Below are 27,902 nucleotides of genomic sequence, written 5' to 3'. Positions count from 1 at the left end.
GTTTTTCAACTGTTGCATATCTTTTTTGATGTTCTTATCTCGTTCTTCATTGGTGGCATCCACCTTGTCCGACATCTGCTGGAGTCTCTCGTCTGTCGCCTTAGGTTAAAATAACTATCCAGATACTCGTGTTTGTTGTATTTCAACTCTTTCCTTATTAAGTCTCTATCTTCCTCACTGTACTTCAGTTTTTTGTCGATCTGATTTAGTTTTGTCATCAGGTCGCCAAGCTCAAGAGTAGCTGTTTCATGATCAGCAGTTGTCTTGTTTTCGGATGTCGCTCCTGTTCTGGCTTGTTCTTCCTTTAGGTCGGCTTCTGTCGCCTTCGTGCTCACTGTCCCAAATGTTCGTGCTCTTTCAGTTTTTGATTCTTCGGCCGTGTTGTCTCTCGATTTCTTTCCGACCATCATCGCCAACTTTTCTGTAAAAGATGTCTTCTTTACTTGAGAGTCGTCTTTCACAGTTTCTCGGGTATTGCCTGTTGTGTCTTCCAACGCGTCTATCGGCGAAAACTCCACGGTTTTTGGATTTTGATCTTCCACATGGGGCATCGGCGTGGACTCCGTTGTCTTCTTCTCCACTTCATCTACGCTCTGGTCTGGTGTCTCTAGATCGATCTCAATTGTGGGCTCCACCTGTTTGTCTTTAGCACCTTCTCTCGTCTTGTTCTCAGTACCACTCCTCGTGCTGACCATACTAACTGAAAAGTTATCTTTTGTCTTCTTTGGGCCCATTGATGTCGTTCCGCGCAGCGACGAGTTATATTTCGTGTTTGATCCAGTTGACCTTTTTTCGAGCACCGGTACCCTACTCCGTCTCATTATTTCTATTTACAATTGCTCTTATTTACAATAATATTATATACACAATTCTATTCTAAGAATAAAATCTTTTGTGGAAAAATTCTTAAAAGGAAATATACAACGTGATAAAAACGATGTTCCCAGTTCTCTTTCAAAACTTTTCGAGAAACTTTCTTTATTTGTGGTTACAACCGTACCGAGTTCCGACTAGTTTTGTTCTGTTTTAATTCTGTTTTAAAACACTTATTGTAATTTTCCTCCAATTTTTATACCGTCCCAAGACTTCCAGTTACTGTCCCTACTCTTCTTTGTACCGTCCCAGGCTTTCTTTCTACTGTCCCAAAACTGTTCGGTACTGTCCCAGTACTTTTTGTCAGTGTCCCAAGACCCCTTTCCCAAGCCTAGTGTCCCAATACTACTGTCCCAAGACTACTGTCCCAGGGCTACTGTCCCAAGACAAGTGTCCCAAGGCTAGTGTCCCAAGACTACTGTCCCAAGACTAGTGTCCCAAGGCCACTGTCCCAAGACTACTGTCCCAAGGCTAGTGTCCCAAGGCTACTATCCCAAGACTAGTGTCCCAAGGCTAGTGTCCCAAGACCACTGTCCCAAGACCACTATCCCAAGATCACTGTCCCAAGACCACTGTCCCAAAACCACTGTCCCAAGACCCCTGTCCCAAGGCTAGTGTCCCAAGACCACTGTCTCAAGACCACTGTCCCAAGACCACTGTCCCAAGACCACTGTCCCAAGACCACTGTCCCAAGACCACTGTCCCAAGACCACTGTCCCAAGACCACTGTCCCAAGACCACTGTCCCAAGACCACTGTCCCAAGACCACTGTCCCAAGACCACTGTACCAAGACCACTGTCTCAAGACCACTGTCCCAAGACTACTGTCCCAAGACCACTGTCCCAAAACCACTGTCCCAAGACCACTGTCCCAAGACCACTGTCCCAAGACCACTGTCCCAAGACCACTGTCCCAAGACCACTGTCCCAAGACCACTGTCCCAAGACCACTATCCCAAGACCACTGTCCCAAGACCACTGTCCCGAGACCACTGTCCCAAGACCCCTGTCCCAAGGCTAGTGTCCCAAGACCACTGTCCCAAGACCACTGTCCCAAGACCACTGTCCCAAGACCACTGTCCCAAGACCACTGTCCCAAGACCACTGTCCCAAGACCACTATCCCAAGACCACTGTCCCAAGACCACTGTCCCAAGACCACTGTCCCAAGACCCCTGTCCCAAGGCTAGTGTCCCAAGACCACTGTCCCAAGACCACTGTCCCAAGACCACTGTCCCAAGACCACTGTCTCAAGACCACTGTCCCAAGACCACTGTCCCAAGACCACTGTCCCAAGACCACTGTCCCAAGACCACTGTCCCAAGACCACTGTCCCAAGACCACTGTCCCAAGACCACTGTCCCAAGACCACTGTCCCAAGACAACAGTCCCAAGACCACTGTCCCAAGACCACTGTCCCAAGACCACTGTACCAAGACCACTGTCTTAAGACCACTGTCCCAAGACCCCTGTCCCAAGGCTAGTGTCCCAAGACCACTATCCCAAGACCACTGTCCCAAGACCACTGTCCCAAGACCACTGTCCCAAGACCACTGTTCCAAGACCACTGTCTCAAGACCACTGTCCCAAGACCACTGTCCCAACACCACTGTCCCAAGACCACTGTCCCAAGACCACTGTCCCAAGACCACTGTCCCAAGACCACTGCCCAAGACCACTGTCCCAAGACCACTATCCCAAGACCACTGTCCCAAGACCACTGTCCCAAGACCACTGTCCCAAGACCCCTGTCCCAAGGCTAGTGTCCCAAGACCACTGTCCCAAGACCACTGTCCCAAGACCACTGTCCGAAGACCACTGTCCCAAGACCACTGTCCCAAAAGCACTGTCCCAAGACCACTGTCTCAAGACCACTGTCCCAAGACCACTGTCCCAAGACCACTGTCCCAAGACCACTGTCCCAAGACCACTGTCCCAAGACCACTGTCCCAAGACCACTGTCCCAAGACCACTGTCCCAAGACCACTGTCCCAAGACCACTGTCCCAAGACCACTGTCCCAAGACCACTGTCCCAAGCCAAGACCACTGTCCCAAGACCACTGTCCCAAGACCACTGTCCCAAGACCACTGTCTCAAGACCCCTGTCCCAAGGCTAGTGTCCCAAGACCACTGTCCCAAGACCACTGTCCCAAGACCACTGTCTCAAGACCACTGTCCCAAAACCACTGTCCCAAGACCACTGTCCCAAGACCACTGTCCCAAGACCACTGTCCCAAGACCACTGTCCCAAGACCACTGTCCCAAGACCACTGTCCCAAGACCACTGTCCCAAGACCACTGTCCCAAGACCACTGTCCCAAGACCACTGTCCCAAGACCACTGTCCCAAGACCACTGTCCCAGGACTGCACTGTCCCAAGACTGTTGACAAGTGTCTGAATGGTGGGACCTCTTTCTTCCTCGTTATGGGGACTTCTTGATTCACTGTACCTTGTACCACCACTCAAGCTCTAGTAAAAATTTTCCCAAAAACCCTCTCTTAGTGATCAAATGCTGACCCCCCTTTTTTAGTTACCTCTTTTTCAATGTTCCAAGTAACTTGAAACCAAAACCTGTGCGCAGGTATCTTGTGATAACCTGTTCGTATAAAAGCCAAACACAAATCCTTACCAAAATGCAACAAAAATCTAAGCAAGAAAAATTAATAAAAACAGAAAGATGAATCCACCTAAAATTCAAAGGTGACAAATGTCTACCTTCTATCGTAAAAATGTCTGGTACCTAATTGCCACGCGTTCTCCTCCCCCCTGCTAGCGATCTTATGGGGTATCACAAAAACTGTCTATGTCCGTTCCCCCCTACCGATCCGACCAGGGTACCTACCTTAACCTGATTCTAATTTTGGATATCCGCTTCCTATGACCAACGCGTGTAAATATCTAATGTAACTAAGTCGACGATGCCGAGCAATTAGTTACTCTAATGTGTGTAACATTCGTCTACTGTAGTCACACATGAGGCTTAAGAAAAATAGGCCCTATAACCATTGGCTCAAGAGTCAGGGACACTATCTCTTGTGTTTTTCAACCTCAAATCAGTCGGAGCCAATTCGGTTCGCTTGTGACATGAGACTACGACCCGTTACAGCTTAAAGGCTACTACCAAAATATCCCCCCACTCTAGAAATAAGAACGTCCCCATACTTAGGTCTCTAGATACCCAAAATACATGAACGCCGTTAAAAACCGGGTCAGAACAATCCGTTAAGTTACTTTTTATCAGACAGTGGAACTTTGATCCATTTCAGATGGATCAACCTAAAACTCGCCTTACCTCAACATAACAATCATAAAACACACTCTAGAAATTTAAATTGAGTACTCACATCGTAGCACGCTCAACAACTGGGAGTAATTAAGTCGGTAATCAACTCGAGAATTAAATAATGTAACTAAATGAGTTTAATGTTTATCAGTTTCAATAACAGGACCAAGTTTGAACTCTAGAGTATGGTTTCTCGTGAACCATTGGGACACTCAATCTGTCCACCTTTCCATCGAAGGTTCTCTCTAGTCCAGTTTGAATAATAATCCAGTCGAGCAATAATGGTCCAGTTCTCGGGAATACGCTTCCTTCTGTTTCAGATAGGACAGCTCTACTCTAGTTTTATTGTGACGGAAATTGCGAATGGCAATTTGCTACTGCTTTATCTGGCAACTTTTCCCGCGATTGCAACTCGATCGTTCTGATTTCTCTTTTTCGATTTTCAGTTATCGCGAGAAAATCGTGCATGACAGGCTCCATTCGAATTTTTGAAAAATCAAATTTCACTCCAAAATTAAGCGTTCTTGTTTTTCTCAAGGTCAAACTTCCAAATATGACCGACTGGCACATACTCCCCGGACTCAAGATCGATGTCCTCATCGCGTGCTGTCGTCTACCAGTGAGTCCCAGAAAACCGAGTGTTGCTCAAGGTACAGTGCCAGTGGTCATTTACAGAAGTTTGCAGCAGACTTAAGCTTATCTACACCCCAAAATTCACGGCCATGTAAAATTATCACACTATCGCTAAACAGCAATCAAAATCTGCACACACCTGCACCCTTGAATTCTCGCTTTTCAAGCCAATTATTTAAAATTTCTTTTGTCCCATTCAGTCAGGAAATTGTCATGCAGCATTTTGATTTATATAATAGATATAGCATATTAATAACAATATCTGTTTCGTTAAAATTTCTTTTTCGTGAACCCAGGTTTCACCCGGATCCACACTCAAGCCCCCTTTCCCTCTCAAGACTCAAGATCCATTCGAGTCCTCCGCTCATTTCGCACTCTTCGCCTTGGAGGTGCCGTCTCCTGATGTACTGGATACGGCAAACTGTCTCAACAGTTCTTCTTCATCATCGGAGCTAATCACGATCTCCTCCCAAGCCTTCAGCTGTTCATAGGATCGCATCCATTCCCTTTGCTCCTGCAACCTTTTTGCCTGATTGGGTAGTGCCTTCACCCTTGATTCCCGGTTCAAACAAAAGGAGTTGTGCAGGCTCAGGCTCACGTTCTTCGCCAAGTCCTCCTCTAGTATCGATTCCCTCGCTTTGGTATTGTCTCTAGACATTTTACCCACTCTTTTCCATCCTGTCGTGATCGCATTTCGATGGGTTAACAGGGGTCTCTTGAAAGCTTCCGGCCCAATCTCGGCCTGGAACTGTCGATACTCCTTTTGATGCTTTCTCATGTGATCTTTCGTTGTCATGTATAACCAAGACGTCAGTGTCGCTCGAAACCATGGAAAGTACCTCAAGCGGCTCCATACGTGTCTGACTTCCGTTGGTATGGCGAATACTTTGCATGCGGTCTCAAACAACTCGAGTCTCCTGCTGTAGTCTATCACATATATTGACTCAGCCGTTGGCGTCTTTGCTTCCCGATACTTCGTTATATTCTCCTCTATCCATCTCAGAGCCAGCATCGTACTCACTACCAAGAGCGTCACCTTCTGCCGGTGATCCGGTAATCCGATCGACCGAATTTCTTCCATATCCCACACCAGACAAAGGTTCTTGTGGTCTGGATACCACACCGTCTGTGCTAAACAGTGGCATGGGCATTCTCCATGGGTGATCTCAATGCTCCTGAGGTTACGCTCCCCCGAGGCTTCCAATAGAGGCTCAAGCTCCATCATTTTCTCATGCATCGTGTCGTTCTCTCCCATGTTTGGAGTGCCCCCCACAGGTTTTCCGATCACGTTTTGTCTCTCGTGATCGCTTGTGTTCTCACTCTCCAACTTCAAAAGCTCTTCTCCCCAGATTTCACTCAAGTCATCTCTCAACTCTTTCGGTACTGTCCCTCTGATTTTCCTCAACAACTTGTGCGAGTGATGCGATACCCGAGCCAACCTCACGCACTTGGGCACTGAGAAGGCCTTGTCCACCAATATTCTCTGGTTGGATGCTTCCACCATCGCCATGTGCAGTGGGTAGTGGCTTCCACACAAATTGGCCATCATTGACCCTATCAGGGATTTTGCGTTCAATGGCAGGCCATAAGCTTCGCTCATGGGAAACCCCATTTCTGCCTCGAGACCAACCTTCCAGCTCCGGATATGTTTTTGAGTCACCTGCAACACTCCAGGCCATGATTCCACACTCAACGCCGTCACTAAATGGTGCTCAGACTCTAGCCTCTCCAGCGAATGCAGACTACACATTCTCGAGAAGAATCCGAGAGCTGTGGCTATGTTCACCGTAGTTCTCGCGTAACACTCCGCCACTATTTGTACTTCACTTTTCTCCCTTTCTGTGATGTCTTCAAACCAAGTAACCAGATCTTCTTTTTGAAAGGACAGTATCCTGACACATGATCGTCCATCGCAGGTGTGCTCTCCACTCCCACACGTAGAATCCAGACAGCTACCCGGCTCCATCTTCTTTGCTGACTCGAGATTGTTCGTCTTTTCGCCTGACTCCTTCATCTGAGGTAAGATCAGTTTGTGCACCACACTCAACTTTGCCAAATCTTCATCTTCCGTTGGAGCTAACCTCACCCGTTCGGTGGTCTCCTCGATCAGACTCGCGTGGGGATGTGGGCACCAGGAGGGTCTTAGTAACTTCCATACCACTCCCAAGTTCGTGATCAGCAAGCCATTGCCATCACCCATGTTCACTTCAACTCTCTTGTTCGAGCGCGGTATGCTCACCACCTCCGGTGTTTTCTCAAGAATCAGGCCCAGGCTAGGCCTCTCTTTCTCCACCGCGTCTATTTCCATTATTTTTTCTGTCCAAAACTTCAGCAGCTCCGCTACCTCGTGGTTCCTGTGAGCGCCTCCAGTTTCTGAGTCTAAGAAGGGGTTGTAGGCTATTCCCATCACTCCTGACACGTATTGGTATTCCCCCTTCTCGCTGGGTCTCGAGTACTGCTCTGACGAGGCCAGGTTACGGTGAACATCATGTTCTTCTTCGAACTTCTTGTTAAAAAATCTCCGCACCTCATCTAGCTTTCTGTGGTTCTCTAGGGATAGTCTGGAACCATCTTCCTTTTCTATTCCAGTACTCTGATACACGTTTAAGATGATCGTTGAGACTCTTTTTTCCACGGTTTTACTTCCGCTTGCTCTTTGGTGGCACGCCAAGATGGTGCTGTCAGACATCATTGACATTATCCATCTCAAGAAACATGTGGCATCCTTCCTCCTAGCCAGGCTCAAGCCTGAATTATCCGTGGCCACGTGTTGCATCAGTGCTTGATACACATCTAGCTTCTTGCTTCCCAACTTCAGCCTGTCATATGAGGTCAATGTCTCCAACTCTATTCCCACCAGACTCCAGGTGAACATCAATTGTCCTGCGGTTCTAACAAAGGGATTCGCCATCAATGGCGGTGCTGATGAGGATGTCCTCATTGCCTCTTCGAAATGATCCTTCAACAAGTTCTGCCAGGACTCTTCAGCTGATTCGCCAATTCTATCTTGTTAACCTCAGCCTTTTGCTGGGTGGCCCAATTGCGTCGTTAGCGAGCCACTCCACTGTCCAACTTGTTCAAGCAGTCTTCCATTTCCTTCAATGTCTCGAGGGCCACCCACCATGTCCGGGAGGTGTTCCTCGTTTTATTCCTCTCCAGTGGATCACTCGTTACTTGCTTCCCCGTGGCCTGGTGTGCCTTCGAAACCCATTCTTTGCCGACATCAACTTCCCATGTCTGTCCGCTCGTTAAACCTCTCTTCACGTTTATCTTCTGGGGCTTAAAGTCTTCCTCCGATGTCGAACTGGTGGAAGCCTCTATCTCCCTCTCTACTTCGAGTGGTCTTCTGAGCTCCGTGCTGCTCTTGTATGCCGCCGTCTTGCATCGAGCCAAAACCCTGGTTGCCGTCTCTCTCAAGTTTACTTCCGAGACAGCATCCACTGAAGGACTACCCAATCCCTCCACTTCTCTCTTCCTCTTGCGAGTTTTCACATCTCTGCTTGAGGGTGTTGTGGTTATCATCACTGATTCGACCTCTCTGTCCCTCTCCAACCCTTCCAACTCTTGCCTCCCCCTGCTCGAGCCTTAAGGATATTAGTACTTTTAATCATATTACTAGTCCCAACTTTATCCCCTTTTGTATCATCAACTGTTTTATCTACAGTTTTTTGTTTCAGAGTAGAGCTGTCTTCACATTTTTCTTCTCTAGTCTTCGATCGTGAATTCCTCAGATCTATCAGCTTGTTCAGCAGCTCTTTCCTCGCCTTCTCATCCAGGCCCGTTCCTATCAGAAGCGGTTCTCCAAACTTCACAACTGTATCCCACAGTTCCTCCTTGAATTTGTCCAGCGTCGTCTCGCTGCCCACTTCTTGATTGAATTCTTTCAAGAACTCCTGCCAAGCATCGTCCTTCAAAGACCCCAGGAATATGTCCCTATTTCCTTCGAAAGTATTCTTTTCCCTTTCCTCCGAGCTCAAGAGTATCATCCCCATATTGGAGGTCTCGCTTGCCAATGGCAACTCCAGATTCTTCCGGGGGGACGGGGTCAGCGGTGGAGTGGCAGTATCTGCCCAATTCTCCTCGCTCAAGTCTTTCAACAGCTCTTGAGTGGTGAGCTCCTCCCCTGATGGTCTTGGTTCAGGCGTATTCCCCACTTCCATGTCTTCACCGGCTTCGCTGAGAGTTTCATCCATACTCTCTTCTTCTGACTCATTTCTTCTTCTCTCGAGAATTCTTTTGAACCGGTCCTCCACGGGTCCACTCCTCTTATCTCCAGTTGTATCCACTGACAGTGGTGATGGTGTCGCCGGATCCAATCTCTTGTGCTCCGTCAGGGATACGTACAGTTGACCTGCAGCATCCAGTTCTTTTTCCTCCTGTCTCATTTCCACCTGTTCTAAGCCATAGGGTGCCCTATACTTTCTTGTTGCAAATTTCATGTCGTCCACCAACGCGACATGCCCCTCCATCATGATCATCCTGCCATCATCCCATATTGGTAGCATATTCTCAAGTCCCTCCTGCTCAAGAGCTCTCAAGACCTTTCGCACCTCATATCCAGGGGGCTGCGAACCTCTCATCTTTTTCGCTTGCGTCGTCCACGAATTTATCTTCGCCTCGCTAGTGTGGAAGTAGACCGCCGCCGTATAGCCGATGAACAGGGGGTCCCAGCCATCAGTGAAGTATTTCTGCATTTCCTCCGTTGTCATCCTCGCCATTATGTATGGAACTACCAAGAGACTGTTCATTCCCAAGGTCATCCTCCTGACTATCGGGAACTCAGGCATGGCGGCTGGCAGGATTTCTTTCTCCATTATGGCCTCCAGCTCCCTCTTGACCAGTGCAAAGCTTTCCTTCCAAGCAGGAATCCTCAAGATCTCTCGTCCGTCTGCCGTCAGTGGGTTCAAGTTCCAGAACTTGGGATACGTTTCGATGGGACCCTCTCGCTTGCCTCCCATTCTACATTGCATCTGCCCCCTGAAATTGTACACTATCAGCTCGGCATCTTTCACTTTTCCAAAGAGTACCGTATTGCTCATTTGGGCTCTAAGCACCTCCTGCTGACATCAATTGAGCGCCGTCCCATCCAGTACGCTGATAAGACTCAAGTGCGTCACAGAGTAACGATACGTTGTTACCAGGGGATCTGGGAATTCGTACGTCACTGCTGGACCGTAAATGTAGGTCACCACCTCCTCCAGACCCCGGATTATCCCCATCGGGTCCGACCTCACTGCCAGGCACAGGTCCGTCAACAGAGGCGTCCCTCCATTCATCTTCTTCCATTCTTCCCTCGATGTTGGACTCTTATCTTCACCCGTCATGTGCCGATTCTGCATCATGAGGTATTGCACTAACAACGTCTTCAACCCCGCGGCACACTTGTAGGAGTAAGTTTCGATGCTCGAGTGACTTTCCCCATAGACAGGGGCTCCCCATATTCCATCAATTGATGAAACGACACCAATTCCCCATGGGTCAAGAGTACTAGTGCCAGATACCCATCAACCCGAAGTGTCTCTACTCCTCGACTAAACATGTACGCTGGGCCCATGTTGAACAAGTATCTGGGGTAGACCAGATATAAAGCCAAGAGCAAGCTGATGGGCATGCCCAGTATCTCCTGCACGAAGGCTCCAAAGATAGTCGCTGTGGTGCCGAACATTCCTGCCATGAATTCTTTCCCCCAGCAAGCACTCAAGAACTTAAGAATCTCATGATCCCTCCTAGTCTTCAGCTCACCCTCGGCGTGCTCTCTCCAGAACCCTCCAATCGTCACTTCATTGGCGGCCGAGACAAATCTAGCCACCGTCATGTCTCTTCCTTCGGCCAGCTCCAGTTGTTTCTCCAGAAAACTCCAGACTTGTTTCACGAGGGGTGGTGCTTCCTCCCTCGTCTTATTCGTGGCGTTCTCCAGCCTTGGTGTCAAAAATGGCCACCAGCCATTCTCTTGCGTCAGGCGATATTTCATCGACTCTAATTGCTTCTCCGTGTCGGCCACATTTTTCCTCTCGTTGCTCGGACCTCTAGACTTGCCGGTGGAATTCGTGATCTTCACCTCCATGCTCCGAAACCACAAGCTGGCCGTCAATTGGCTTATCGCCGGGTGATCGTCCCCGATGACTGGGCTGAACTTAAGTTGTCTGGCAAAGTTCGATATCTCTAGCAAGAGCACCTCGTCCAATACGATCAGGATGTCGGCTAATCCATAAAAGCCCCTCAGTGCATGAGATATGTCCGCCCATGCCGCTGCCAATTCTGACTTGCGGAGCCTCAGGTTCGATGGCTCCAATTCCCGATTGGGGGCTGCCATTAGAATCCGCCATTCGTTTCCCTCTGCTATTAGGATCAAGACCGCGTACACGAATTGTAGGGCGGGTGGCATATTCGCGTATCCAGGGGATGTGGTGAACACCACCTTCGTCTTGGATCCAAATCTCGAGACAACATTCTCTTGCACTTCATTCATTGCTGCAAACAACGTCTGAATGGCTTCCCATATCTTCCTCGATGTCGGTTCATTGCCCTTCAGCTGCTCAAGAAGTCCCGTCGCGTGCAGATGGTCATTCATTCCTGCAAACAATAGCAGCTCAGGCTCACAGGGCATCTCTGACTTTATTGCCACCACTAGAGCTAACATCTGGTTTAATTCAGCTCCTGGCAAAGAGTATATCAGAGTCTCCGGTCAGAACAACTTAGGAGACGTCCCTTCGAAGTCTGATCCCGCCACAATGACTACCCTCGCAGCAGCTGGATCTGCTCTATCGTAAACTGCCAAGGTTTTGGCCAGCTGGGTGCTCCCACAGGGCTTCCCGTACCTGGGATCTTCCGCCAATTTCGAGCCTTCGTAAGCGGCATCTGGCAATTCCATTCCCTCCGGATTCAGCAGCTTTCCACCACCTTCAACTGTGCCGGGGTCGCCAACCTGATCCTGGCGATGCTCGTTTGGTGTTTGGGGGGTTCTGCTATGAGTCCAGGACTCCCCAGCAGCTTGAGAGGTCTGTAGTTGATGGGTCCCATGATCGCTTTTGTGGGAATTCCGGTCAGGTCCGCGGTCTCCATCAGTTTTGTTCTCGAGAAGTGAGCCTCATGAGCTTTCAACCAGTCCACGCAATGATGTCTGTTTAGGTCTTCGTGCGACACTCGTTCAATACCCAGAGTCTCCGCTAATTCCCGCCTGCATTCCAAACCCTCCAGGTCCAGTCCTTTCACCTTCTCAGGATATCTCAAGCGGGCGGTCTCCATAGGCCTCTTTTCCCGCTTGCTCTCTGCCACTACCACTGAGGATATCGCCGAGCCTGGAAGTGTTGATGACGTCACCTCCTCAGACTCCATCGGCGTGGCACTCTGCAATCTGGCCTGGTTGCTCCTCGAGCCGTCTCTAGTGTCGACCCTCGGTCCCAAGCGACCAGACAAGGCCCTTGAGGCAAGGAATGGTGGGTTCGGAGGTGGCCCTAATGTGAATTGGGCTGTCTCTAGCAGATCCGCCTCTAGCGTGTTTATGTGTCCTTGAAAGACGTCATTCAGCCACTCTGCTCCCCTCGGTCTATCGAAATGGATTCCATCATTGGAGGTGTCCTCGGGGAATCCCGCTTGCTCCATGCGCTCCGCCACGTCCAACAGTCCGACGGGGAGCACACTCTTCCGGTGGATTTCTCGGATCACCCTGTTTAGGTTCCGCACCTTCTCGTTCATCTCCAAGGCGTGCTGATCGAACATCATGTTGTAAGGGACAGTACATACTGTCAACAGGATGGGGTCCATCTGGATCCTCAGCTCCTCAAGAAGGCAGCTCATCTTGTCGTGCAGCCTCGTTCTCTTCCTCGCTTCTCCCCTTGATACATCATTAGTCCCGATCATCAGGGTCACCGTGTACACTTTAGTCATCCCTAGCATCTCAAGCGTTGCCAACATCTGTGGCGTGGCAGCTCCAGCGAAACTCAAGATTCCTGTCTGCCAGTGCGATTGGATCCGGGTCAACACCCGCACCAGGCTGTCCCCTATGATTAGGTGGACCGCACCTTCTGGCACACGGGGTGGCGCAAGATATTCCACCCAGGCTGCATCATGAAAGCAGTCCCTCCTGGCTTTCTGTTCCGCATTCCAATTCAGCCGATTGTGCCTGTGGTACCTCTTCTCTGTGTTTTTCTTATAACTCGAGATCACGACGCTCCTGACCGGTTGTTCCCTCCAAGTTGGGGGAAGCTCCGGTCTTGCCGAACTTTCACGACTTCTCTGCCGCAATTTCTCGCCCAGCTCCTTCAGACGCGATGAACCGCCGCTCACCTGACTGTCACTCGGGGTCGAGGTTGGGGTATACCCCGGCAGTACCACATCCATCAGTGGGCGTATGGGTTGCGTCTCTAGGCTACGCAAGGAGGACGTTGCTTCATTAGGTATCCAGACTTCCAATCCTTCACTCATGTGTTCTCGGGCCTCGCGGTCAAGGTTGAACCGTCCTCTTGCCCTGGGGGCTTCATCCACTTCCATGCGTGACTCTGGCCTCGAGCTGGTAACCACTCGCTCCTTTGGCCTGGCTCCCTTCTGTGCGTCAAGTTCGCGTTGTCGTTGTTCTATTCTCTCCAACTCCGACTTCAGTTGTTCACAATTCGCGGCATTCTCCCGCACCCTTAGCTCCTGCTGATGTTCAGCCTTTAGCATCTCAAGCAACCTCAGAGTCTGATCTCGCTCGTTGACCGCCTGGTCCCTTTCCAGCTGAACCTTCTCCCGATCCAGCTTTGCCTGATCCCGATCGAGGTTCGCCTTATTCCTTTCCTTCTGCGTCTTCTCGAGCTCTTTCTTTAGAACACCAAGATCCGGATATGCCTCGGTCGTCTGTTGTGCTCGCGTCATCGATAGCACCTTACTCGAGCTCTGGCCTGTAGATCTTGCTGTTGGCCTAGTTGGTAGTGGGAATTCCCCTGCGCCATATTCGGTATTGTTACTCAGGTCAGGATTCCTTGCCAAGTCAAAACCCCTTACTCCTCTATCCACATTCCAAGACAACCAACTGGTCTGTTCTTGGTTTGATATTCCCTCGGTGGTGTAGCCGACCATCAAGACAGCCTCCGTCGCAGACTCCCTGCATTCACCCTGGTCTTCCAACTGGAGGATGGCATTCAGCATTACCGCCATTCTCTCGTCTATTTGGGTATAATCCAGGTCCCTCAGGCGTCTGTACAGCTCATCAAGAGTAGGCTTCTTCAGGGCCGCGGGCATGGATTTCCAGAATCTGTCTGCCATTCTTGTGACTTCGGGATGTATTCAAGTATTAACCAGCTCAAGAATTACCTTACCAGCTCAAGAATTACCTTACCGGCTCAAGAATTACCCAACTCAAGAATTCTCTAGAAATGTTCTCTTGCAAATACTTGCTGCAGGTGTCGTTTATGGCGAGTTCAATCAAGATTTCTCTTTCTGTCTCTCGCTTGAGTATAGTTGGATTTTCAACTTTGTTTTTCAAACTTGATCTGAAAATAGAAACCATATTAAGACTTAACATGTCATGTTCCTAACCTAGAGACCCCCCTTTTACCAGTATGGTTAAAATCTTATCATTTTCATTCTACTTAAAACAATTCAATTGGAATTTCCCTAAAAGCATGCAGATTCATTTTAAGTTTTAGCACCGTTAATTCTTTTTAAAATTCAATTGTCATGCCAATCACGTCTTAAGATCCCTTTACCTGTGCCGCACCCCAGTACCTAACTCAAGACTCCTCCCTCACGCCCAACTCGAGACCCCGTGTCCCCAACTCAGGCGATGCTCAAGTAGTATTTCTTGTGAAGATACACCATTATCTCAGTTTCCGCGAAGACTACGTGTAGGATAGCGTACAATTCCCTTGAGCTCAGTTTGCCCCTGTTTGGGTCATACACCGGCATCGAGACCTCCGTTATTCCTCTTTCAATCATGAAGTCTCGTAGTCTTGTTAGTGCCAACATCACGTGTTCGGGATTAATTGTGTTCCTGTCATTGACCCTCGTCACTAGGAAGCACAGATATTTGCCCGGGACTTGTGCTACTGATGGTGGAAGCGCTGCCGTCCCTCCCGGTCCTGGCCTCTGTCTGAACAGAAACTCCACGTTCTGGTACTCTCTTTTGAAGTCAGCTTCAAATCTTGATTTAAAACTCATGTCCGCCGTGATGCAGATCGCGCTAGTCCTGTTTGACAGGATGAAGTCGCTATCCGTTATCATGATGTTTTCCGAGTACTCATTGGGTATTTCAAATTTCGTTTTGAAATTCCGACCTATTGTAGGCTCTGACTCTTCTTCTTCCAGTTCCAATTCGCTTGTTTCTCTCACTTCCTTGAGCTTCTTTATCATCAAATTTTCGGTGTGGGTAAGTCCTACCCCCACTCCCCGAACAAAAATATTTATCGACGTCCCCGTCGATGTTGTCGGGTCTGAATTGTCCTGAGGAATGTCCAGTGGCCTGTCTGTTGCCGTCCATCCGAAAAGAGGGTCCTCTGTCTTCATGTAATTTGCCGCTGATACATCGATTTGTTGAATGCTTTGTCCTTCGCGGCTCTCGTCTTTGACATCGCGCATCCACTCTAGTATCCTCAAGTTCGTATTCTCCCTTCTCTCTATCTCACTCTGTTCGAGATCCGTCTCCAGTTCCGGCGTCGAGTAGTCTTCCTGCGGATAGTGTACACCATCGTCAATGACCTGCCATTCCTCATCGGCTTCCAGTTCGCCTGCACTCAGTAGTTCCTCGCCCAATTTGTCTGGCTGTATCTTATCGATCAAGAAGTCATCCCCGTACCTGTTGTACCTCATGCCGGTGCGTTTACGATTGCCAGTCCTGGTTCCCGGTGGTATTGGTCGATCTGGCTCCATCCACTTCGGCACCTCATCTTGCTCCGGGTCGTTCCAGTCTTCTTCTACAAATGATCCTGCTTCAGACTCCACTCCTATCTTTTCATTGTCGTCTAAACTCAAGTTCTCATTACCATCATTTTTCTCTCTGGTGCCTTTTCATTCACTTCACACGCTGGCTCTACCACCAGGTACTCGAGACCCTCCATGTCCTTCGGTATGCACCAGTCCTCCGGGGACGGAACGTGAGGCTTCAGATTTTCATAATTCTTTTGGGCTCTTATTAGGTCTGACAGCCTGTATCTCTCCTTGACATGCTCCTTCAGCGCCATGATCTGTCCATTCATCTCACCAGGGTTGTGGATGTCATCACTCAGCTTCACGCATATCATCCTTTTCACGATTTTCATATCATCTTCTGGCACCAGATTTGTTCTGACGTTTGAGTTGCATGATAGTTCCCTGAATGGCTTCCTTGAAACCGCAATTTTCTCAAGTTCCTCACCACCTCGTAGCTCCTGTATGTCTAGATTGTACGTTCCTGAAGATGGATTCGTCTGTAACTCCCTGTCGTGGTGCCTTGTCTTCTCTTCCGCCAATATCATGTACAGACTCTCTTGGTTTTCGCTGCTCTCATCCGAGTCTTCATCCCATTCCTCACGCTCCCCGGACAATTTTCCTTCTCCGGTTTCTTCTTCCGTGAACATGGAACACTCCCCGGACTCTTGACCTGGTCCCAGGTGTTCAGTATCTTCTTTGAACGTCACCTTCTTTTTCCTAACCTTGGTCTGCTCCAGAATATTTTCGGGGATCTAATCAACTAGTGACCGCACGACATCTTTGCTGTCAGTGACGCTTCCTCTTGAGGAGTTAGTATCGTTCACTGTCTCTTTTCTCCGAAGTATAGTGACTTCCGGTTCCTCTTGACCCTTCTCTTGGATCACGGGCTTATGATCTGATAGTTTCTCGAGCAACCTCATTAAATCATCATCTATCTGTGCAGTTCCTGCTTCTACCTGGTTAAGATCATAGCCTTTTGCCTTGAGCGTCTCCTTCACGATCTTCGACTTGAGTATTATCTCTATTGGAATCCTTTTGCTCTTCTTCAAGATGGTCTTCGCTGGAGGTTTTTTAGGTAATTCAGGATGATCTTCTATCGGTTTGCCTGATTTGTCCAGCCATCTCGTGAGTGGAAGGCTGTCGTACGTTTCCTTGTCCATGAAGGAGAAGCCATCTTTGATTTCAGGTCTGTCTGCCTCTCTTTGCTCTTGTCTCTCATAGAACTCCGTCTTCTTACTCAAGCTGTCGGCATTCTGATGTTTATCTCGTGTTCTATGCTCAATTATCATGTTGTATCCATCCAGGCGAACTATCCACCTCCCAATGTAACTTTGGTCCATTGAGTACGTTTTCAGCCAGCTCAGTGCTCGATTGTCGACTCGCAACTTGAATGGCTCACTGCCCAGGTATTCCCTGTATTTCTCGACAAAGGTAACCACCGCGAACATCTCTGCTTTCGGTGCTCCGTACTTCATTTCCGTGTCACTCAGGACTTTGCTCCCGTACGCTATTGGTCTCAAGACTGTCTTCCCATTCCATTCTTGTTCTTGGTGTAGAATCCCAGAAATTGCGACTACCGACGCATCCGTGTCCAGCACGTACATCCCTTTCTCAGTCGGCATACCCAGTACTGGTGCCTCACATAGCTCTTTCTTTATTCTCTGGAATGACTCTTCTGCTGCGTTGTTCCACGTGAACTTCTTGCCCTTGTGTCTCATTAATTGTTGCATCGGGTATACCTTGTCTGCATAGCCTTTGATGAACTCTCTATAATAGTTAGCGAAACCCAGGAAGCTCATCAACTGGTGCTCTGTCTTCGGTGATTTCCAGGTCAGGACTGCTTCCACGGCGTCCGTATCAGGTCTGATGCCGTGCTTGTCTACCATTCTGCCCAAGTATTTTATTGAGTCCTTGAGTATCTCGCACTTTGATGGTTTACACTTTAGCCCCGACCTCTTCATGCATGCAAACACTTCGTCAAGTCTCTCAATGTGGTCTTCCAGTGTTGGCGTCGCTATTACCACGTCATCCACGTAGCACATTACCAGGTTGCCATACTTCTTCGTCACGCATATCAGCGCGTGTGCCATCAACCGCTGAAACGTGGCTGTGGCATTGCAAAGTCCAAACGGCATCCGTTTCCATTGAAACAGACCCAACTCGCAGGCAAACCCTGTCTTGTCCCTGTCCTGCTTCCTTAGTGGTACCTGCCAAAAGGCCGAGCCTAAATCAAGAGTCGTAAAAAATTTTGCATCACCTAACTTCGAGAGGCTCTCATCAACCCTAGGTATGGGATAGGCATCCTTCACCGTGACGGAGTTCAGGTATCGAAAGTCACAACAAAACCTCAACTGGTCGCCTTTCTTTTTGGCCATCACTACTCCACACGCCCACGGTGACTTGGATGGTTCTATCATGTCATACTCTAGTAACGTCTCGATTTCTTTTCTACACGCGTCCGATTTGTGTGGGGTCATGCGCCTCGCTCCCTCCCTGTGTGGTACCGCGTTTTCCTCAAGTTCTATTTCATGCTCAACGAAATTACAACACCCGATATCCGCCTTATGCCTCGAAAAAACTTCCTCGTTCCGCTCTAGTACGTCCTTGATGGCTTCGAGCTGTTCATCTTTCAGTTTGCCCCTCAAATGTTCAACCTCCGGCAGAACCGGTTTATCAGTTTGCATTTCATCTAGTGTGGGTCGCTCTGGAAAGTTCGATCAGCTCGACAGCCCATCATCCGTTTCTGACTTAAGTGATTTAATAAGACCTGAAGAATCTTTTATTTTCTGCAATCGTCTCAAGATACAAATTTTGTCCCTATGATTGGGACAATCAACAACTTCATTTTGTTTTGAGTTCTCGATTGTTTCATATCGAGTTTTAACCGGTAAAGCATATCCCAGTTTCCTCCCTCTCTGTATCGTGATCGGTATATCAAGGGTATTCAACAAGACACTGGCGCAGAGGCCGCTCTTCGTTATCGAGAAGGATCTTCCTAAAACAGCAGCACTTTGACTATTAGGATTCGGAACTACACACACTTGCTTGTTGTCACTTAGTTCATTGTAATTTTTCATCCTCAAGCCTACGATTGCCGCTTCATTCGCTTTTAGCCTCACCCTCCTGCTCAAGAATACCGGTGCTTTGTTTTCATTTGCCATTATTAAATTTACCGGTTTGATTGCGTACCTCCTATCCGGGTTCCGTATCCTGAACATTGCGTTATTTAGATCAATCGTTACGTCGAAATTCCTGATGAAGTCTCTGCCCAAAATGAATTGGTCAGATTCATCTAGGTTTTCTACCACGATAAAGCTCATCCACAGGTTACGTTCCCCCAAGTTGAGGGCTATTATCGGCGTCCTGCCCAGCACCCGAAGGGTCCCTTTGTTTGCAGCTGACAGCCGTATTCTCGAGTCTATCAAATCACCTTTGTCAAAGCCCATCCGCTCCCAAGTTTCGATTGGTATGACGCTCAAGACTGCTCCCGTATCAAGTAACCCACGTAGCTGAGTCTTTTTGCCACTTATGTCTAGCACGTGCCCTGTCACATCTGCCTCTGTCCCGATGTGCATCGCATCTTCTTCAAGCATAGCGCAGTGTCCAATCGATCTCACTTTCAACTCCACTTTCCCTACGTAGATTTGCCCAATTAGGTCTTCGTCACATGTTATCATTGTCTTGGTATAGATGTTTATTCCATCTATATTTAGCATCACCTCGTGTGGACCATAAGCTTCAGTATACCTGTTGTCAACACGTACCGACTTGCTGCCCCCTCTCGTGAGTAGTGCTCTCAGCGCTCTAGAAGTCGTTTGTGGGCTTATACAACTCAAGTAATCTGCGTGCACGTCAATGTGCATTATTGTCTGGTCGCTCGGTTCGCTCAAGTTTCTGGTTACCTCGTGGCCGCCCACTGTGATTATCGACATTATTCTAGCCCGATTTTCGATATGCCGAATGGCTTTCCCGTCACCATTTTTACAGTGTTACAGTTCCCGGTCTTTGTTGAGCCTGGTACAGCCTCTGGTCTTGGGTTTGATCCGGTTAATGCTTCGTTGAAATTTTGTCTTTCGATCTCCAGCTTTAGTCGTTGCTCTATTTCTTTCGCAGCCAGATCCTGTTTCACTTTGGCAATTGCTTCCGTCGCCGCTTTCTCATAGTTTATTTCTAGAGAGTTCCCGGCCGCGGATTCTATCGCACCATTAACATGTGTTACAGCTTTCACTGTTTTCGTCGGCAATTCCGTGCTTGGTGCTCCTAAGTTCCTAGATTCAAACTCGTTTTGTCTATTCCGCTGATTCTGCACTACCGCTAATGCCAACTTATGTTTGGGGTGACTCTGGTCCTTGACCGCTTCCCAGAACAAGGGAAAATCCATTCTGAAGTGCCCCTCCTGGTTACAGAAGAAGCATCTTGCGCCTATCTTGATGATTAAGCCACTATAGTACTCGTGTTCCTCCATCTGGCTCATGTCATCCTCATCCGGTTCGTATCCTAGACTCTTCATGCCTTGTTTGTATGTTGTGCAGTCAGCCACGTGGTGATCCGCCGACCCGCAGTTCGCGCATGATCTGCGCTTGTCCATGTCATCTCTAGGCTTGTACCTTGACGACCTCTGGGGTTGACTTCCCCCTTGCGTGTTCCTGTTTTCTGAATATGAGTATTTCTTGGGTTTCATCAGCATGTATTCCCTTGATTTCTGTCTCCTTTCTTCTGGGGTCGGTGCGCTGTCTTTCGACAATGTGTAGTATGTTGCTAATATTGTTCTTAAGTCATCACTTTTTACCCCATCAATGAACTTCGAGGCAATGCTAAAGTTTCTTCTGTTTGTCGACTCCTCCGGGTCACTCCTTCTTCTCAAGCTCTCGAGGTCATCTAGGAACCGATCAATTGACTCGTCGTCCCTCTGCCTTCTCTTTTCAAATCGCATCATCGCTTGGTGACCCTTCATGCCTGATCCGAATCGATTCAGCAATATTTCGAAGATTTTGTCCGCGGTGTCGCGTTCTTCTTCTTTCTTTGCAACCACGCATTTCAATGCCGTGCCTTCCAGGTTGCTGAGTATGGCTGTGCATGCTTGCCTTTCATCATTTAAGTTATCTTGCTCTAGGTGAAATCTCATCACTTCCACCCAGCTGTCAATGCATCCATCGGAGTCGTCTTTGAATTCTTTTGGCTTCTTGAAAGTTTTTCTTGATTTTCCGTCTCTCCTATCGCTCGAGTCAGTGTTCCTCGTGGCGAAGGCCTCTAGAGTCCTGTTTATCATCTCCCAAGTGCTTGCCCACGTCATGGCATCCGGACCTGCGTTGCTGCTAGCTGTTGAGTCCCCCGGACCACTCGTTGTGTTTGATGTTCCATTTTTCATGGTTGTTTTAGCAGCCGTTGGTGCTATGCTTACCGCATCCCGGTTTAAAGGCAACGGTGTCGATTGCCGTTTGTTCCTTTGTGGTTCCACAAAGTCCACTCTGGTGCCTTGCGTGCGATCCGCTGCCGGTCTTTCTTGTGAGGTAGAATTTCTCAAGATTGCATCCAACTTCGCCTGTATTGCACACGAAGTTTCGGCCTGATTCCTGTTCATTGTGTCCATTCTCTTTTCCAGGCTACCTAATTGGCTGTTGACATCATCATATCGGTTTTTCAACTGTTGCATATCTCTTTTGATGTTCTTATCTCGTTCTTCATTGGTGGCATCTACCTTGTCCGACATCTGCTGGAGTCTCTCGTCTGTCGCCTTAGCCAGGTTAAAATAACTATCCAGATACTCGTGTTTGTTGTATTTCAACTCTTTCCTTATTAAGTCCCTATCTTCCTCACTGTGTTTTAGTTGTTTGTCGATCTGATTTAGTTTTGTCATCAGGTCGCCAAGCTCAAGAGTAGCTGTTTCATGATCAGCCGTTGTCTTGTTTTCGGCTGTCGCTTCCGTTTTGGCTTGTTCTTCCTTTAGGTCACCTTCTGTCGTCTTCGCGCTCACTGTCCCAAATGTTCGTGCTCTTTCAGTTTTTGATTCTTCGGCCGTGTTGTCCTTCGATTTCATTCCGACCATCATCGCCAACTTTTCTGTAAAAGATGTCTTCTTTACTTGAGAGTCGTCTTTGACCGTTTCTCGGGTATTGCCTGTTGTGTCTTCCAACGCGTCTATCGGCGAAAACTCCACGGTTTTTGGATTTTGATCTTCCATATGGGGCATCGGTGTGGATTCCGTAGTCTTCTTCTCCACTTCATCTACGCTCTGGTCTGGTGTCTCTAGATCGATTTCAATTGTGGGCTCCACCTCTTTGTCTTTAGCACTTTCTCGCGCCTTGTTCTCGGTACTACTCCTCGTGCTGACCATGCTAACTGAAAAGTTATCTTTCGTTTTGCTTGGGCCTATTGATGTCGTTCCGCGCAGCGACGAGTTATATTTCGTGTTTGATCCCCTTGACCTTTTTTCGAGCACCGGTACCCTACTCCGTCTCATTATTTCTATTTACAATTGCTCTTATTTACAATATTATTATATACACAATCCTACTCTACGAATAAAATTTTTTGTGGAAAAGAATTCTTAAAAGGAAATATACAACGTGATAAAAACCTTTCTTGAAACTTTCTTTATTTGTGGTCTCAACCGTACCGGGTTCCGACTAGTGTTGTTCTGTTTTAAATCTGTCTCAAAACACTTATTGTAATTTTACTTCAATTTTTATACCGTCCTAAGACTTCCAGTTACCGTCCCTACTCTTCTTTGTACCGTCCCAGGTTTTTTTCTACTGTCCCAAGACTGTTCGGTACTGTCCCAGTACTTTCCGTCAGTGTCCCAAGACCCTTGTCCTGAGAGTACTATCCCAGGACCACTGTCCCAACACTGTCCCAAGAGTACTGCCCCAAGGTCAGTGTCCCAAGGCTAGTGTCCCAAGACCACTGTCCCAAGACTACTGTCCCAAGGCTAGTGTCCCAAGACTACTGTCCCAAGGCTAGTGTCCCAAGGCCAGTGTCCCAAGACCACTGTCCCAAGACTACTGTCCCAAGGCTAGTGTCCCAAGACCACTGTCCCAAGACCACTGTCCCAAGACCACTATCCCAAGACCACTGTCCCAAGACCACTATCCCAAGACCACTGTCCCAAGACCACTGTCCCAAGACCACTGTCCCAAGACCACTGTCCCAAGACCACTGTCCCAAGACCACTGTCCCAAGACCACTGTCCCAAGACTACTGTCTCAAGACCCCTGTCCCAAGGCTAGTGTCCCAAGACCACTGTCCCAAGACCACTGTCCCAAGACCACTGTCTCAAGACCACTGTCCCAAGACCACTGTCCCAAGACCACTGTCCCAAGACCACTGTCCCAAGACCACTGTCCCAAGACCACTGTCCCAAGACCACTGTCCCAAGGCCACTGTCCCAAGACCACTGTCCCAAGACCACTGTCCCAAGACCACTGTCCCAAGACCACTGTCCCAAGACCACTGTCCCAATACCACTGTCCCAGGACTGCACTGTCCCAAGACTGTTGACAAGTGTCTGAATGGTGGGACCTCTTTCTTCCTCGTTATGGGGACTTCTTGATTCACTGTACCTTGTACCACCACTCAAGCTCTAGTAAAAATTTTCCCAAAAACCCTCTCTTAGTGGCCAAATGCTGACCCCCCTTTTTTAGTTACCTCTTTTTCAATGTTCCAAGCAACTTGAAACCAAAACCTGTGCGCAGGTATCTTGTGATCACCTGTTCGTATAAAAGCCAAACACAAATCCTTACCAAAATGCAACAAAAACCTAAGCAAGAAAAAGTAATAAAAACAGAAAGATGAATCCACCTAAAATTCAAAGGTGACAAATGTCTACCTTCTATCGTAAAAATGTCTGGTACCTAATTGCCACGCGTTTTCTTCCCCCCTGCTAGCGATCTTATGGGGTATCACAAAAACTGTCTATGTTCGTTCCCCCCTACCGATCCGACCAGGGTACCTACCTTAACCTGATTCCAATTTTGGATATCCGCTTCCTATGACCAACGCGTGTAAATGACTAATGTAACTAAATCAACGATGTCGACTAATTAGTTACTCTAATTTCCCCCCTTTTTACAATTTACAACCGCCAACCTCTAACCTAACCAGTCCCCCTTCTAACCTCCCCCCTTTTTAGCACACCTTCTTAAGCCTAAAATTACCTTAAGCGCCGGGTGCTAAACCTCTCAAGAGAAAACCGTAGACCTGTCTCCAGGCCTGCTTAAGTAAAAACGTTCCTCAAAACCGGGGGATTTCGCTTATCCAATTTTACACTTATCTCCTATAATGTAATGTGGATTTTAACGATACCCGTTCTGCCCAACTTGAGAACTCGAGAACTGCCAAATCCTTCTTGGCTACTTTCCCACTCGACTGGTCACCTCTTCCAGTCCAGTCTCCTATTGGTTCAGCTCAAGTGTTCCTGAACCACTTTCCCACTCGGCTGGTCACCTCTTCCAGTCGAGTCTCCTATTGGTTCAGCTCAAGTGCTCCTGAACCACTTTCCCACTCGGCTGGTCACCTCTTCCAGTCAAGTCTCCTTGTTGCCCAGCTAAGTTCCAAGCTATCTGAAAACCCTTGACAACGCCCCACACTCGGGCACTTTATTAAGGTTACTATGTTAAATTGCTAGGTTGATCGAAACGATCGAACTTTTAAAACAGTATTGGTATACTATTTAATTAATATAAAGGTTTGATCCAACTAATCTGGTGTCAAATCCACTGTCTTTTTTCGTTTTATGGTTTTTGTTCCTTTTTCTATTCTTTTTTGGTTTTTGTTTTGCTTTTTGTCTTTTTGCTCGTGTTTTTGTCCCCCTAGTTGCCCCCCTTTACTCGGTTAGCTAAGCCTCGTTCGGAGAGCGTACCAGGAAGTTTTCTCGAGTTTTCTTAAAAAGCTATCACGGTACAACCGGAAGGTTTGCACGTTCCTGTCGAACCGTACCACCGGTACTCTAGAATGGGCATGTAGCCCGAAGCTGTCTCAAGTGGGTTCGACTCCGTAGTCATGGTGTCGTAAACACCCATGAGCGCCATAAAAAAACACTATGTAACATTCGTCTACTGTAGTCACACATGAGGCTTAAGAAAAATAGGCCCTATAACCATTGGCTCAAGAGTCAGGGACACTATCTCTTGTGTTTTTCTACCTCAAATCAGTCGGAGCCAATTCGGTTCGCTTGTGACATGAGACTACGACCCGTTACAGCTTAAAGGCCACTACCAAAATATCCCCCCACTCTAGAAATAATAACGTCCCCATACTTAGGTCTCTAGATACCCAAAATACACGAACGCCGTTAAAAACCGGGTCGGAACAATCCGTTAAGTTACTTTTTATTAGACAGTGGAACTTTGATCCATTTCAGATGGATCAACCTAAAACTCGCCTCACCTCAACATAACAATCATAAAACACACTCTAGAAATTTAAATTAAGGACTCACATGTTGATGCGCTCAAGCACAGGAGGTAATTAAATGGGTGAGCAACTCTAGAATTAACTAATATAACTAGATAAGTCCAATGTTTGTCAGTTTAAATGGCAGAGTTAAGTTTGAACTCTAGAATGAAGTTTTATGTGAACCATTGGGACACTCCAGCTGTCCACCTTTCAGTCGAAGGTTCACTCTAGTCCAGTTCGAATAATTGTTCTCTCGGGAATACTCTGTCTTCTATTTCAGATAGGACAGCTCTACTCTTGTTCACTATGATGGAAATTGCGAATAGCAATTTCCCACTTGTTTTTTATCTGACAACTTTCCCGCGATTGTTATTCGATCGTTCTGAATTCTCTTTTTCGGTTTTTCAGTTATCGCGAGAAAATCGTGCATGACAGGCTCCATTCGAATTTTTGAAAAATTCAATTTCACCCCAAAATTGAGTGCTCTTGCTTTTCTCAAGGTCAAACTTCCAAATATTACCGACTGGCACAGTGTCTCCGCTTTTTACAAATTATAACCGCCAACCTCTAACTTAACCAGCAACCAGCCCCCCTTCTAACCTCCCCCCCCCTTTTAGCCCCCTTCTTAAGCCTAAAATTACCTTAAGCGCCGGGTGCTAAACCTCTCAAGAGAAAACCGTAGACCTGTCTCCAGGCCTGCTCAAGTAAAAACGTTCCTCAAAACCGGGGGATTTCGCTTATCCAATTTTGCACTTATCTCCTATAATGTAATGTGGATTTTAACGATACCCGTTCTGCCCAACTTGAGAATTCGAGAATTGCCAAATCCTCCTTGGCTACTTTCCCACTCGACTGGTCACCTCTTCCAGTCCAGTCTCCTATTGGTTCAGCTCAAGTGCTCCTGAACCACTTTTCCACTCGGCTGGTCACCTCTTCCAGTCAAGTCTCCTTGTTGTCCAGCTAAGTTCCAAGCTATCTGAAAACCCTTGACAACGCCCCACACTCGGGCACTTTATTGAGGTTACTGGGTTAAATTGCTAGGTTGATCGAAACGATCGAACTTGTAAAACAGTATGGGTATACTATTTAATTAATATAAAGGTTTGATCCAACTAATCTGGTGTCAAAGTCACTGTCTTTTTTCGTTTTATTGTTTTTGTTCCTTTTTTTATTCTTTTCTGGTTTTTGTTTCGCTTTTTGTCTTTTTGCTCGTGTTTTTGTCCCCCTAGTTGCCCCCCTTTACTCGGTTAGCTAAGCCTCGTTCGGAGAGCGTGCCAGGAAGTTTTCTCGAGTTTTCTTAAAAAACTATCACGGTACAACCGGAAGGTTCGCACGTTCCTGCCGAACCGTACCATCGGTACTCTAGAATGGGCATGCAGCCCGAAGCTGTCTCAAGTGGGTTCGACTCCGTAGTCTTGATGTCGTAAACACCCAGGAGCGCCATAAAAACACTGTGTAACATTCGTCTACTGTAGTCACACATGAGGCTTAAGAAAAATAGGCCCTATAACTATTGGCTCAAGAGTCAGGGACACTATCTCTTGTGTTTTTCTACCTCAAATCAGTCGGAGCCAATTCGGTTCGCTTGTGACATGAGACTACGACCCGTTACAGCTTAAAGGCTACTACCAAAATATCCCCCTACTCTAGAAATAAGAACGTCCCCATACTTAGGTGTCTAGATACCCAAAATACTTGAACGCCGTTAAAAACCGGGTCAGAACAATCCGTTAAGTTACTTTTTATCAGACAGAGGAATTTTGATCCATTTCAGATGGATCAACCTAAAACTCGCCTTACCTCAACATAACAATCATAAAACACACTCTAGAAATTTAAATTGAGTACTCACATCGTAGCACGCTCAAGAACTGGGAGTAATTAAGTCGGTAATCAACTCGAGAATTAAATAATGTAACGAAATGAGTTTAATGTTTATCAGTTTCAATAACAGGACCAAGTTTGAACTCTAGAGTATGTCTTCTCGTGAACCATTGGTACACTCAATCTGTCCACCTTTCCATCGAAGGTTCACTCTATTCCAGTTTGAATAATAATCCAGTCGAGCAATAATGGTCCAGTTCTCGGGAATACGCTTCCTTCTGTTTCAGATAGGACAGCTCTACTCTAGTTTTATTGTGACGGAAATTGCGAATGGCAATTTCCTACTGCTTTATCTGGCAACTTTTCCCGCGATTGTAACTCGATCGTTCTGATTTCTCTTTTTCGGTTTTCAGTTATCGCGAGAAAATCGTGCATGACAGGCTCCATTCGAGTTTTTGAAAAATCAAATTTCACTCCAAAATTAAGCGTTCTTGTTTTTCTCAAGGTCAAACTTCCAAATATGACCGACTGGCACACCACGAGGGTCGGTAAACACCGCAGGGGGACTCCCCGGTAGTGTAACACTTGTTAGAATGTAATAAGGAGGTAGGTGGTTCTGCTAAGCTGAAGTCAGAGATTATAGATCATACAGCCAACACTCAGAAGATACTCACACTAGGGGCCTTGCAAATTTGGATGGAGAGGCGGAGATTCAACACACGCGATGAATTCAGGAGCAGGGAATTAATACTCAAATTATAGTCCATGTATAAAATGGCTAAAATTCAAAAAACTGAAATATCAGAATTGGGAAATATTACCAAATCGAAACTTTAAAACAATGAAAGAACAAAAACTAAAAATCTCAGAAATTTACAGGAAAATGTTATTCACCTTGTTAAATACCTTGTGGGCCATGCATCACATCGTCTTGAAAGAAACGCAAATAAATGATTAATTTGGCTTGCCCAGAAGCGGCATAAGCCATTATACCGGAAGAATTGAAGGGTT

At 47.4% G+C, this 27,902-nt stretch overlaps 1 protein-coding gene across 1 annotated transcript in view; it reads left to right on the top strand.

The window, feature by feature from the left end:
* The window catches only part of LOC134839339 (afadin-like), a 361,792-nt gene that overhangs the window by 242,175 nt on the left and 91,715 nt on the right, over nt 1-27,902 (top strand). The window lies entirely within an intron of this gene.

This window comes from Symsagittifera roscoffensis, chromosome 2 (assembly GCF_963678635.1).
Source record: "Symsagittifera roscoffensis chromosome 2, txSymRosc1.1, whole genome shotgun sequence".
Classification (NCBI taxonomy): Eukaryota; Metazoa; Xenacoelomorpha; order Acoela; family Convolutidae; genus Symsagittifera; species Symsagittifera roscoffensis.
This window is presented reverse-complemented; position numbering and strand designations above follow the sequence as displayed.